Genomic DNA, 14,887 nt, shown 5'->3' on the forward strand with positions numbered 1-14,887 from the left:
GGAAGTATTTATTCTGCTAATGTTTCCTGTCATTTCAGTGAATTCTATACTTGTCTGGGATGCTTTAATACTGTGGTGACCTTTGGGTCACAATACAATGGAAAATGTAAAATGATAATATTTATGAATGGGAACAGGTGATCGTATTCAACGTATCTGCATGCCATTAACAAAATGAAAGTAAAATACTAAGATGGTTATCATATTATCTTTCACAATATCTATTTTCTCTTTTAAGTTGAAATGTAGGTGATTTTTTTTTTTTTACTCAGATATCAGTCGGTAAAAGCTGTGCAGTCTGTGAAAGTTATAACTTGCAACAAATACAATTTGTCAGTGTGACATTACTCATCATAATTCAGCATTCAGATGCACGAGGGCTCACATACAAATACATTCCAAGTGTTTTCTAATAAAATAAAATAAAATAAAATAAAATACATCTGTGTTTCTGTGATAAAAAAATAGTTCTTTGCCTGTGAGGATAAAGTTATCAGGAATAAAAGATCTTTAGACTGAGCGTTCATTTTGCTTTCATAACCTTGACCAGCAGTGCATTTTGTGTCTGGTATATAGGAATTTATAGTAAGCATTGCACACACTTTTAGCCTGCATTTTTTGTATGATCAATAGATCAAACTCAAATGATATTAGTGGCTTAGAGTCAGCAATTCAGTTTAATAGACAAGTTATGAAATTATGCGCCACCTTATAGGCCTTTAAAACAATGTTAAAAATCAATTTCATGTTTGGCAAACAGTCAATGTAGCTCTGTCAATACGGAGTGACATGCTGAGGTCATACAGTAACAAATTCTACTCTCAGATGGTTGTATAATGAAAAAATAACACCGTTAACATCAGTGGGGTGACTAACTTTACAACAGTGTATAACAGGGCAGGATGTGACTTATGGGAAGAGTCTCTTCACACTGGAGTTGAACCAGGTTCCTGACATAAAGTACTGACATGAATTAGATTTTCACCGATGGGTAGAGGCCAACCATTTTTGCTCACAAACATGTCTAACCAGCCTATCTCTACATCAACTTGTGGATGCTGATTATATATACTGATATATTGAGTTAGTTCATAAGTAATCATTCAGCTAACATATGAAAAAAAATCACGTCCTATACAGCATTACTTAGTGAAAATTTGACATGTGAACCTCATTTGTCTCTTCCAATTTGTACATGACAATGAAAATCCTTATACACTAGCATGCTCTGTGCAGCATAAATACACTGTTTCCTAGGAAAGAAGCAAATCCTGGGACAAATCTCTATTTTCTCTAAGCGTTGCGTTGACATGTCATGGTCAGCATATTTTAAGCAGATACAATTATCTCCTTTTCCAGTCATGTGAGTTTGATTCTCCCCCTTGTAACATTTGTGCTTTTCTATTCACATCAGTAGCGCCAACTTCTAAGGGAGTTCATTTGTGCAGCTAAGTTATATTTTAAGATGAAAGCTATCTTTCTGAGCTAAGTAAAGTTTGGGTAAGACTGCCAGCCATTCTCAACTTATGCAAACACAGAATGCAAAGAACCCTGTGTACAGGAGACATACTGCTTGTTAGAGGATTTCATCTCTGATTGTTTTTCAGTGAATTTCTACATCTGATAAAAGCTTTTGGGTTTGACAATTTCCAGTTCTTTTTTTTTTTTTTTTTTTTTTTAAATCTCAAGAGTTTTAACGGTTAGCAGATGGAAACTTCAAGGGCTGTAGCTAACTACTGCCATTTTTATTTTTAAATAAATGAGTTAAACCTATGATAATCATGATAATTACAACACATCATATGAAATTATGTTTATGGGAGCTAATCTATCTTAATCACTTGTAACAGAAGGCACTTTGTTGAGAGGATTGAGTGGGACTTCAAAACAATTGATTTCACCTTCAGCTGTGTAAGGGAGAAAACTAAGTTACGCATTTCTGGTATAGTTTTCTCCAAGATTGTAAACTAAATTATTATTACTACTATTAAAGCAAATTTATGGATTTTAATTTTTTGTCAAGAAGCAGCAAGAGCCAGTGATTGCTGAAGGGAAGGGGAGTCTGGTGCCAAGGGTCACCTCAGTGGAGGCAGTGCCCTCACTAATCCAGGCACAGCCCCAGAGGGTCTGACCATGGTGTCAAGCCCTGGTAACAGGGTCCATCAACAGCACCAGGCAAGGCAAGAGATAAATTGGGTCCAAGGTCCATCCAAGGAGCCCCAACAAGGATGACAGAAGACAGGGTCAAGGACAGGACTGCAAACAAAGTCACAACATGGGCCCAAAGTCCAACCAGGAGATGAGGTCTGGAGGCAAGCTGTAACATAGTGCAACTAGAGCCATGGTGTGGCTCCAAGGTCTGGCCAAAAGGCAGGCCTGGAAGCAAGCACACCTACAAAATAGCCTGGGCAAGGGCTGAAAGCCTAGATGGAATAGAGGCCTTGGGCCCAAGGACAGGGCTGGGAGCCCCAAGGGCAGGGCTGGGAGACCCAGGTGAGGCTTATGAGGACCATTAAGGCCTGTGAGTGGCTTAAGGTCTCTGGCAGTTCAGAAAAGATAGTCCTTTCTGTGAAGAGCTTGGTCTGTAAATATGAGGTAAATATGAGAAGTTTAAAAAAATGCGTATTTCAGTTTCTCAATGTGATTTAGTAGTACAGGTTATCCCTGGCTTTGCAGAGACAAAAATAAGTAATCATTTAGCTAGTGTTTTAAATGTTTTTCATAGATGAAATCACAATATAAGAGGGGATTTGAGAGAACTGGAAAGCCTATTTTAAAGTTTATTTTAAAATTGTGTAGCTATAATATGTGATCACTACCAAAGCACAGAAAATAAGCATCCGAGTTTGAGACTGCTCTGTAGTATTTTTCTGAGTACTGTGTATTAACCTGTATGTTACTGGGGTTTTAAATGCGTTAACGTTTGTGTAAAAGGCGGCAGTGAGAAGACAAAGCAGCAGGACAAAAAAAGAAATTATTGCTGAGAAGGGCCTTATCTCGAGTCCACACTTGAGAGCTATTGAGGAACAATGGTTGAACCATTGGTTTTCAGAACTTTGTTGTAATCTCTTGCTGAGTTTACAGTATGGTTTTATCTGGGAAGGGCAAAGCCCCGGAGTGGCAAAGAGCACCCTCCTTGTGCCTTGTGGGCTTGAGGGGGAACAGGGCCTGGAAGCGCCAGGCCTAGCGGGCAATGGAGGGAGACTGTGGCAACGGCTAGGAAGAAACGTGGCCAGCTTTTCACAATCTAATTTCTTTAATGACTGCTTTGAGTTTAGAGTTAAATAATGAGCGTTTTGACTTTTGGGAGCTGTTTGTCAATATATGTATTTGTCAGTATGCCATGGACTCTAAAGTGGAAATAACCAGGCAGTGCAACAACTGACCTACTGCACGCATTGCTGAGTCCTGTTCAGCTGAATGCGTCGGGCTGAATGATGATATCTATTCAAAATATCAGTTTTCTATTTATTCTAGTTTAGTAAATCAGTGCTGGGTAAAGTTACAATATGGGTAAGAAGGACGAGCAGTAGCATGAATGTGAAGGTAATAACTGCCTTGTGCCTACCAGATCTGCTTCCAAGTAAATCCTTCTGTATAAACTTATTTTTATTCTTGGCTGTTGTGCTCCAAATGTAAATGGTATAATGCATCCTTCAACATGAATTAGAGCATTTATATGCTTTCTAGTTTTTATATTGCAAACATTAGAGGTGAGAAGTTAACTGCACTTTTTTCTGCTAAATACTTTGTTACCATGCACAGGACCTGTTTGGGCCTAAGTTTGTAATTATTTCCCATATAATTTTCACACCAAACTATAGTACTACATTGCAATTACGTGACCAGTAGTGACTAGGAGTGTCAGGAGCACTCACATGAGATTTGTGGCCTGTAAAATAAGCTGTTATCGAATGAAATGAGTTAAACTGCACAGGAAACACTGAAGGTACAGATCCACACTGTAGGTAGGCCATGCAGTCATCATACAGCTGGGCTACATGCTCATTTCTGCCTGTAAATTTGGACAAGATAATGCTACTATTTCATTTATAAGAAGTGCTGTACAGGCCTGTCTGCTGAGAAGCTCTTATGATATATGGTAGAGATAAGTTAGTTCAGAAGAGAAGCAGATTTTAGCTATGAATTACACTATTGATATTTCCAGAAAATTCAGCTTTGGAGCTCACTAGGAGAAGGAGTCCTTGTTTTCAAAGTTATTCACTTAGAAACAAGTAGCCAGCAAGTTTCTTTGTCACAGAAGAGTGGAGTATAGGATTTAGGGGCCTCCTGTACAGCTTCACACATATGGTAGAGAATTCTCTTCTACCTGGCTCTAGTACATGCGAAGCACTGATATTCCTTCCATCAAGGAGAGATGGATGAGTGTGGCAGAAGGTATTGCAGCTTTGTATTTTTGCAGCCATTGTGGAATTTTTCATTCAGTGTTTTGCTGGTTGCTGGATTCAGTCTTCACCCATTTGCTACCAATTTCAGCAGTTCTTACTGTGCAGGTGTGGCAGGTATGGTGATGAAACCTCCACAGGCTTTGCCCAAGATTTCCCCTGAATTGAAACTCAGGAAAAGATCTGTTTGCAGACTCCTAGAATGAAGGACAAAGGCAGCAGTGTGCCAGCCAAGTGAATCATAGCATGAGAGGTTGGTTATATTTGGAGTTTTGCTATCCCACTGGAGTGGGAACAGGAGCCTTTGTCAAAGTCTGCCACTCTGATGCACCGGGAGGCCAATGAAATATTTCTCCTGGCTAAAAATGGACCAAATGTTTGGAATAAAGGAAACAGTAGCCTAGAAGGCAAATTTCCATGGCTTTCAAACTATACATGAGTTGTTTGCAGTTTCTTCTTGTTTACTTAACTGGTGTTTCCAAATGTCTCTCTGTTGATTTCTGGCATTGAAATATGAGTAGGGGCATGACAGTAGAAAGTGAAAAGGCGCATTCCCCAGTTTTTGGGTACGTTATTCCATGAATCTCTTCTGTCGTTGCACATGACCAATTGACCTTTGAAACTGTGTCAGAAATAACTCCACATCTTGATGGATGACACTGACCTTAATAACAATAACAAAAAGAGAGGGAAAAATGCAGTCCCTTTTCTCTGTAATCACCATGGACTGCTGGCTGTCAGGCTCAGACTTTCCTTATTGTTCTTCTCATTTACAAGCCAGACAGCATTACAATGGTTTTTACTTATTGGCTGGTACAAGAGCTAATGTGAAGATGGGTAGTGTGAGTGCAGCAGCCAGAACTTCATGGTATTAAGAGAGAGGGAAAAGAACTTAGGAGCCGACCTTAAATACGTGGCAGTGACTTTGCAGACAAGACTCCTATGCTCTGTTGTGGTAAACTGACTATTAAAAAAAAATATATAAAAAAAAAAATAGGAGGTGGAATAGTTTTAAATAGTGTTTACACATAGCAGTATTCTCAAATGGAGATATTTTTTGCCTCCAGGTAACACACAATATATGTTATCATTGAGTGTGTATTCCATTAAGAAACAGACCTGGATGAGATTCTTGTGGACAGATTGTGGAATGTTTCCTTTGTATTCCTGACTGAAACTGAATAATAGGATTTACCTGATACAGAGATCAGGCCTTCTTGCTTAAAAGAATAGACAAAGCAAGAATGGGAACAGAAACTTTTTTTTTTTATCATTTCAAGGAGGGGGAAAAAATAAATAGAATTGTCTCAGCTTCTGTAATATTTCTGTGCTGATATGACAAGATAAAAACCGCTTACTAGCATTAAAAAAAAAAATCTTCCATGCAACTATTGAGTTGAAAATGCCATCATTTAAAAATGTTGATTAAAAAAAGTAGTTAATGATACAGTGTCTGGAGTTAATGAGAGGAGTGCTATATTCGTTTGATAGATCTTTTGTCCGTCCAGGTTTAGGAAGCAGAAAATGTTCCCGTTACACAATTCACTAAACTCGTCTAAAGAAGTGAGCCCAATATGGTGAGCCTTTCCCCTGGCCTTCAACAAAGGCCATTGTGAAGCTATTCGATCGGCTCCTTTTCCAGATTTCATGCCCATTAAAGCATCAATTACCTCTGACATTTCTATCAGCCTTCTATTAAGTTTGCACTTAGTAAGTTTCCAGAAATTACGAGCAAATTAATCCAAACATTAATCAGATTGCAGAGGGAATAATTTTAAAGAGGAGGGAAATGCTCAGTATAATTTATGATAATAGATTTTTAAATTAATTGCTTCCTTTAGTTAATAATTTGTTCTCTTGTGAATACGTACTTGATATTACACTGGAAGCAGTTGTTTTTCTGACTTGATCAATTAGTTAATGTTTACACAGCACTTTGAAGATGTAAAGCACTATGTAAATGCAGACCTGTTGTAGATCAGTCAGAAGTCTACCAGGCTCATAGCCCTCTTTGTATATTTAACAACTGTCGAGTTGCTTTTAGCCTTCCCGAGAAAGGTGTTTCTTCTTTCTTTTTCATATTTTTAGAGGGCTTTTGGTAGCGTTGGTGGTTTTTCAGTTGCAGGGCTTCTTTTTTTGTACCAATACTGAATAAGCCTCTTCATTGCACTGAAGAGCCCCAGGAGGAAGACAAGCTAAAGTCCTATTTCTTGTGTGCGATTCTCTTATTATTGCCTCACTTAACAGATTTAAAAGCCCTCTGGACCTGAAATCAATAAGATCGGAAATGGAATAAATTAGTTGTGTTTACTCTGTTTATTTTCCTCCGGTGTATGACTGAATACCTGTCTCTTAATACGGGGACAGGGATGCAGCTCAGTGAATTTCAGAACTATTTGAGTTTTTAAATAAGGATTAATCGAATTGAAATAAACACTGTGTCTTCAAAGGGGCTTGTTTTGGGATGCACAGCAGGGGACGTTCTGCATTGTATGCTGAAGTCAAGTTAGATGTGGAGACACACAATGGGTAAGTGGTTAAGCTTCAGCTGAATTTAGGGACTTGAAATACTTGGAGCTGGTTGGAGTCGGGCTGTTTGCAGGGGAGCTTTCGGGTACTAATCCCATCATTCCTAACAAAGAGATGTAGGTGTTGAAATGCAATGCTTGTTTTGCTCTCAGTCTTTTTTTATTTAACCCTACAAATATGTCAGCCCGTTGCCGAGGTTTTATATGGCAAAATACCCTGTGCATCACGTCCTTTTTGTTCTTTCAGGACAAAATGGAAACTAAGCAAAAAACCAGGAAAGTGAGAACAGGCATATTGCAGACACAGACACCTAAGAAATTGTGATTAATACTACTCACCAGTTTTATAACGCTTTTGTCTAGTGGCACTGGCCTGGAACAAACAATAACAAACCAACCATAATGTAACATCCCCTGAGAGCCGTTTGGATCATGCAGGAGCTCGAAAGCCGACAGCATGAGCTGGTGAAAACTGTTCTAATTACTTGTTAAGATACACTCTGAAACCTGGCGAAGGAATCTGTGCTGAGTGCCACAAATGGTGCAGCAGTGCCACCACCTGCAAGAAGGAGAGACTCTGAGGGGAGGGGAGAAAGCCGCGAGGATAATTAAAATAAAGGAAAACAAAGGTCTGAGCTTAAAATCTAACTGAAATCCCACTGCAGCCATGCCTAATGAGGCCAGCCCTTGGCCCTTCTCCCAGGAGTAAGTTTGTTTTCATCCCCAGCGCTAAGTCCAAGATGGACAGGTTGTGATATGCATGTGAAACCTGAGCAGCACAGAAGAGAAACCTTTCCTACTATGGTTTCCTTCCTTGCCTGTGGAGTGGGACGGTGCAACGTAGGCTGACTTTTTCCCTGAGATCCTCCTGGAGCCTGATGCCCCTGTTGCATGCCTCCCGCTTTCCTGTTGGTCTTCCCACAGGTGGATTCCAGACGTACTGGGATATGGAGGGGTGAGAAGGAACTTCAGGCATTTCACGCTCCCCTGCTAGGTGTTGGCATAGGTGCTTCATTTTCTTCTTAGGTGAATGGCTACATATCTTTACATCATGTGGTGTGATAACTGAGTGACAATACAAGATGGTAAGAAGTATGCTTACCTAGGAAATAAGTTTGCTGAGGATAGTGATGAAGCAACCATGCCTTGAATTCCTTATCGATTAAAAAAGGTACTTTTCTGGTGTAAGGATTCATAGTCTGTGGCATACCTGACAGGTCATCTTCACAGCCTCACGTACATCAGGGCCAAAGGAAAAGAACTGTGCTGCTTTCTGGTGGCAGCCTCTCCCTCCATGGTGTACCAGGGACTATTACTGCTTTATGTTAAATGTTCAAAGTTTGAACATTCATATAGGAAAAGCCCAAGCTTATTAAAGAAATATTGAATGCTATGGTTATGTATAATAAGGAATAATGCCACAGAAAGAGGCAAAAGCTGTCTGTGTAAAATTGTCAATTTAAAGGCTTAGAGGAGTTGGGTATTTCATCCTTAGATGATTTGAAAGGCCTAAATATTGCAGATCCTGAAGACAAAGCAAGTCAGAAATATGTGGTGTAAATAAATCTACCAAATTTTTAACCAGAAATCATTTGAATTTTATATGTGTAGAATGATTTTGCATTCAGCCTTTCAGGCTCTATTGCCACTGTTGCTCCTCTGCAATACTGATGTCTGAGCTGGAATTGTAGACTCCAAGCAATTGAGGATGTGTCTTCATTAGGAGCATTGTGTTCAATTTAATATCAGCTAGGTGGATTCAAGTTATTTGCTAACTTCTTGTTGGTTATACAGCATTCAAGCAAACCTACTCAAGCACAATGCACTAATGTTATCAAAAGCAACTTGCCGATGATCTGCTGGTTGCAGTCAGTGCTATCTCAATTATTTCAGGTTTCCACTGTCATTGGCAAACAGTTTTCTAATAAACACTGTCTCTAAAAAAGTAAAGAAAAGAAAAAAGTTTCCCAGCTGAGAAACAGGTTGCTGGGATGTTTACTGGCAGCGTGAATGATGAAAAAGCTGAACAGGTACACACCAGAGAGCTAAGATTTGCTGGGAGCCTGTAAAAGCAAATCAGAAAAAAAGAGCCCCACTCTTTTCTGCGGAGAGGTGAGTGTAAGAGGGAGCCTTCCTGTTTGTTTTTTCCCAAACAAGGAGGAAGCCCTGAGCTTTATTTTCCTATATCTTGTTTAGCCACCTTGATTAGCGTCTATATTCAGGTTCCTTAATGGATAGTGTATTATATAGGTTGTTTGAGGTTAAGTAACAATGGGGAACATGGCTAGCACAGTTTCCCATGTCTCTAAATATAAACACAATAAGAATCCTGTTAAGACAATGAAGCAAGATAGAAACAGGCTTGCTGCTCTAGCGCGTAGGCTCTTTTTCTTGTTTTCTGGCCATTATGTAAACTGACATTCTGTTTTTCCCATTTGAGAGCAGACCTCTGCCTTATCATCATCACAGCAGATGTGCCCAGAGAATGTTTACCAATAAGGAAAGAGGCATTGCCGTTGTCTGGGTTGTTATTTCCTACAACAAAGAATAGAGGAGTTGGGATGAAGGAGGAGGACGGAAGGCAGCCGGTGTCAAAACGCTATGGGGACAGTGTTAGTGGGGACCCTGATGTGCAGCGAGCAGCAGAGCTGTCACACAGCTACCAGCTTCATTCAGAAGTGGGGGTCTGCGGAAGAAGTGTTAACTGCCACCAAAATCTGTGTGCACGCATCCATGCCCACAAGCACAAGGTTGCTGTGGCTTTTTGAAGGCATCTGTGCAAGCTCCAACCCCCAACTAAAGTTAGATCAGATCAAACCCTCCCATGCAAATGTGCACCACCTGTGTGAAATGCATTTCAAACCACGCATGCCACATCTACTAGGACAGCTTCATTTTATTCTGTGCTATATTAGTAATATAACCTTGATACAAAGTTCATGTATCTGCAAGGCCAACAGGTATTTTGTATAGATAGGAGAAAAGTTCTTCTAGAAAACTGAATTTCTCTGGAAAAATAGAAAATGACTGCTTGGGAGCAAAATCAAATTCAGGTATGAACAAAGCAAAATATAACAACTAGGCAGGAAGAATGTTTGTACGGTGATGGTAAAATTCCAAGTGTTAATTATTCGTTAATATCTGTGAGTTCAATGAAGACAAAAAAGTTATGAGACTGAGCGCAGCACCAGACCTGAACTTTTCCCCTTGTTCAGGTAAATGATTTCCTTTTGCACAAAGCGGCTGTGACTGCTAAACAACAACTTCTAAGAGCCATGAAGTATTCAGGCTGGGGTTTTTAGGTTGCATTTGTCTTACTTTTTTTTTTTTTTTTAAGACAAATATATTTTGATATTTACTTGTATATTACTTACGTAAGTGGATTCCATTAACCACCAGACATCCCTTCTAAGCAGACATAGCCTTAAGCTGTCACTTGACTTGTAGCTCTATCGTTTCCCCATCTGCAAAGCAGGAATGATGGTTTTCCCTAATGAAGTGTTATGAGAAGGCTTTAACTCATATTGATGAAGATCTTAGCATGGACAGTTAAAAAGTGTAAGGAGTTGAGAGCTGGTTTTGCAAGGATTACAAAAAATGGGTGCCTTCATGCTGCTTGTTTTGCAGTGAATCAAAAGGTTCTTTAAATTTTTGCAGTGGGAATAATAGGCACAGAGTTCAGGTCTGACTTATCTGGCTAAAAGGAATAAAAGCCAGAGGAAAAAAGTGAAATACTGACCCTGTTAACAAGTAAATATAAAGTGTCAGGACTTGGTGTCATTCTGATTTCTCCAAGCTATAGATGTTAAAAACCCAGTAGTGCCTGCATCAGAGTGAAAATGCACCAGGTTCTGTGTTCAATAAAAACAGCTTCATTCTCCCTGCTGTAGCTGATGAAGACGTGCTCAGCTGTAGACTGGTGCAGGTACAACCAAAAGCAGAATTTGTGTTTTTCCGGCTGTTTGAAAAGCTTCAGCCCCCAAGACAAAGTGTCACCATCTGTGAGTGAAGGTCTCGGCAGCTGTATTCAGGGCAGTCATTCAACTTGCGTTAATATAACTTCACCCTCTGTGTTCATCCCTTTGTGACACTTTGGAGATGCCATAGATATGGAAAGCAAGGGCACAAGGTTAGTTCTTCTGCGCTGGAGTCAACACACATAATATATTTCGACCTCCTGGGATTTTGTGGAGTGGTTCATTAGTGCAGTGGAACTTATTTGAGGCTCTAAGCTTTTTCTTCCAGGTGTTTGTCTCCCTAATTATCTTTTTTTTTCCTGTTTTTATCAGAAATACTTATTACTAGAAAGCTGTAGGGTTAATAAGCCTGGAATTTTTAAAGTAGTCTTTTGTATAATTGTTATGGCACATTTTATAGGCGCTGCAACATCATAGTCCCGTAGTGAAAAAAATCAATATTTCTCCATCATACTTTAAAGACTAATTCCCTGGAGTAATCTCTATTCTCTACTAGTTTATTCTAAATAAAATTGATTTTTTTTTTTCTGGGAGATTAAAACATGCCTTGAAGATTGTCAGTGGTTTTGTTGTGTAGGCCTTTATTAATAGACTCCCTGCAGCTTAAGTCTGTTTATATAAGTTGAAAACAATAAAAAGAGTTGACAGTTTTGTCAGTCGTGTTTGCTCAAAAAATATTAAAAAGTAAAATAATAAAAAAAAGGAAACGCAGACACCTCCTCCCCCTGATGTAGCAAACGACATTGCTGTAAACAGACTTCAACGAAGTGTTTAGGAAGATCTGACTCATTAGAGTGGGCTGTTGGGTTTATCTATGAAATGTTAAATCATGCAGAAAGTGAGCCATAGGTCTTGGTGTGCGCTTTGTTAGCCAGGAGATGATTGTTTATCACGATCAACAATAACTGATGTAGGAGTCTGTTCACAGAGATATATCCTACTGTGCTCTTTGTCGGTGAACGTAGCGGTAGCGAGGTTTCGCTGTGGTGTGACAGGCTCAGACATCAGACAAGTGCAAGGATGTACTGTAAGTGGCTTGTGGGCAGAAGCTTCCTGTATAGAGATACTGAAACTGGTACGTTTACTTTGGAGGGAAAAAAAAAAGTGTATTCTTCCTTTAATAAGCTGCATTTTTCATTGATAGAACTTGCCTCGTGGATGTGCCTGCCAACAGGTAGCAGCTGCCTTTGAGGGTTAAGGTAAACCTTGCATTATCGCTTAACAAAATGCAGTGTTTAAATAGTTGCTAACGGTGGAAATTTACAGTTCCCAGTCAGATTGCCTTAAAAGACAGAGGAGCTGAGATCTAGGTGCTAATGCCGATACATTAGTTTTAACCATGGTTATCTTCCAGGAACTGAGAAACCACTTTGCAAGTGATCAGAGAACCTTCTCTAGATTGTATGAGTCAGCCTCCCTCTTAATTTGCTTTATTTTAGGAACTGAATGACCTATGGATCTCTCCCATGGCAGACTGTCAAAAGGTTTTATTATTATTAAAGCAGGATGAAAGCAAAATTTTTGTTGAAGATAATTTCACAGATATGATTTGAGCTTGCCTAAATTTCCTTCAGTTCAGTTGTGATGCGGGACAGGCTACCATGGCTGAGTTCTGCCCCTAAGTTGTCACCAAAAATGTCATATCAAACGATTCCAACATGACATGATTAATTGGCTTGCATTCACTTCAAACACCATCCAGTTTTACTCTAGATATATCCTGTACATTTGCTTTTCAGTGAATGGGTTCAAAATTTGGAATTTGTACTTAAATCTCTTTCAGCAAAGTGTTCTCTTTAGCACAGATAAGAATAATGAACTACTTCTTCATGAAACAAAAGCACAATATACCTTTCCTATCTGTTCACTTAAGTTCTTGAGCAGGAAAAAGTCTGGGCGTGTGCTCAGCATTGAACCCATGTGTATTCCTACTGGTTTGAGGTTATATTGCTCTTATAAATTTCATCAAATAATGCCCTGAAACTTATGTTGGCCTTTAAATTGTTGTAAATTAGAGACATCAAAGACCGATAAAATGGTAGAGTAGCCCAAATAATGACAGAAGTACCTTGGAGGATTCAATCCCAAATTTAAATTTGAACTCTGGAAAAATTGTATCTAAACTCTCTGATGTGGTCCCACCCTTTGCCCCTAAGCATTTTTGTTTTATTTAGGAAAGAATTTCTGACAGAATAGAAACACAATGAAAGATCAGACTCACTAAAGAAGATAATACCATATTTTGTGTGTTTTTTGTCCAAAATGTTGTAAAATATGGATTAACTAGAACCCAAATGTCTTGAACCTCAGGAACCACCTTAGTGTTCACCAGAACAAATTCAGGACCTCGACAAATTTGTGGGAAGAGTAGTAGACGTAACAGCAGATATTGCTTAGAAGCAATACTTCAGAGGTTTTGCTCTGTTGAATAAAATTGTTGGAATACAACTTTTGAAGTACCACCGATTAATTTGTAAAAACGTTGTGTTCAATTTCACTGTGACACGTTTTCATATTTTTTTCTATAAAAAATCATGAAAGCAATCCATAATTCATGCAGGCAAAAGATTATTTAGAACACTTCTTAATGGAACGTGTTACAAATTGATGTATCAGGAGTGGGTAACTTAATTAACTCTTTGTCACAGAAATGAACAGTATTGAAACCAGTTATTGGCTGGCCTGCAGACTGGTGTGACAGCTTGTGGATGTGAACCAGGCAAGGAATCCAAAGCAAAATTATAGGGTGGAAAGTACAAAACTAGAGGAAGAAAATGAGCTAAAGAAGAGTGTTTCAGGACAGCCCTGAGGTCCCTGTGTTGGGAACAGACGGAAGAAGTGAGCTGTCCTATCTTCCCTTGGTCAAAATTTAAAAAGTTTTGAACTTTAGTTATCTCTTGTGCTTTCAGCTTGATATGGGAATTATCTTCAAAGTAGTTATCTGAAGTTTTCTATCTGGAGAGAAAAAAAAAAAAACAACTTTAAAGGAATACTAAATACAACTGAAAGCAGTAGAAATCTTCTAACTGTTGAATAAAAAATTTTCCTTTTATCTATAAATAGGTTATTGATTCTGATACAGCAACATCACAGTGTGGGTGGAAGAAGAGCTCCGGAAGAATTGATCATCTCAGAGAGGAAAAAAGAAAATTATTTTTACCCCCGGGAAAGATATTTAATTTTGTCTGGTCTTTTTATTTGACAGTATTTCTGTTCAGTTAATTATAATTCCAAAAACATGCTGTTATAAATTATTTGCAATATATGTTCTTCAGATTTCATTTGTCACCCTCTGAAAATGTATTGAACTAATAATGAATGGGCACTCCGATCCCATAAATAGAAATAGCTGGAGTCAGAAATATTTAGCTTCCAATCCATATTTTGGAGAATTTGTTGAGTTCCTTGGAGAGTTCTGATCTAGCTGCTATGTACAATGCCACAGATATTCTTCCAGTGGCACTGGAGATCATTATAAGCAGCAAGGTTAATTTGTGAGAGAAAGAGGAGAAAGCTGATGCTAAGGCCTGATGCTTCAGGGAAAACAAAACAAAAAGAGGTGATCAGTTAGAGACTTTTTCTTATGATAGCTGTAGTCTCTAGTGTCCTCTAGTGTGATTGCTGTCATTTAAGAAGCATGCATCATGTTAGAATAAAAGGTAGAATAAACACATTCTTGCTATTTCACTGGTTATTTTAATACCTACACGCAGTACCTTTTGTTGAAATGTTGAATTTCAAGAATTCAAGTTTCAAATTGTGTGAGATTAAAATTTCAACAATTTCTTTATTTATTTATTGAGAAATACTCTGCTGCTTAGCTGTTAAAGAAGAAACTGAATCCATCTGCTGGTCTTCTAAGAAAGATAATCTTTTGTGTAGCTAGAAATATTGGGAATAAATGTAATGGTGGTGGATATTTCCAGTCGAGATGGAGATACCATTTTTTACCAGAAAAGTTCAGAAAACAAGCTGC

General features: G+C 38.7%; 1 long non-coding RNA gene across 1 annotated transcript; it reads left to right on the forward strand.

Moving 5' to 3' along the window:
• Nucleotides 1-2,528: 2,528 nt before the first annotated feature.
• On the forward strand, nt 2,529-14,601 carry LOC121072313. The gene is made up of 3 exons (XR_005821117.1): nt 2,529-2,595; nt 12,056-12,110; nt 13,975-14,601. It is a non-coding gene; the product is annotated as an uncharacterized LOC121072313 (long non-coding RNA).
• Nucleotides 14,602-14,887: the final 286 nt, after the last annotated feature.

The sequence above is a fragment of the Cygnus olor genome, chromosome 6, assembly GCF_009769625.2.
Source record: "Cygnus olor isolate bCygOlo1 chromosome 6, bCygOlo1.pri.v2, whole genome shotgun sequence".
NCBI lineage: Eukaryota > Metazoa > Chordata > Aves > Anseriformes > Anatidae > Cygnus > Cygnus olor.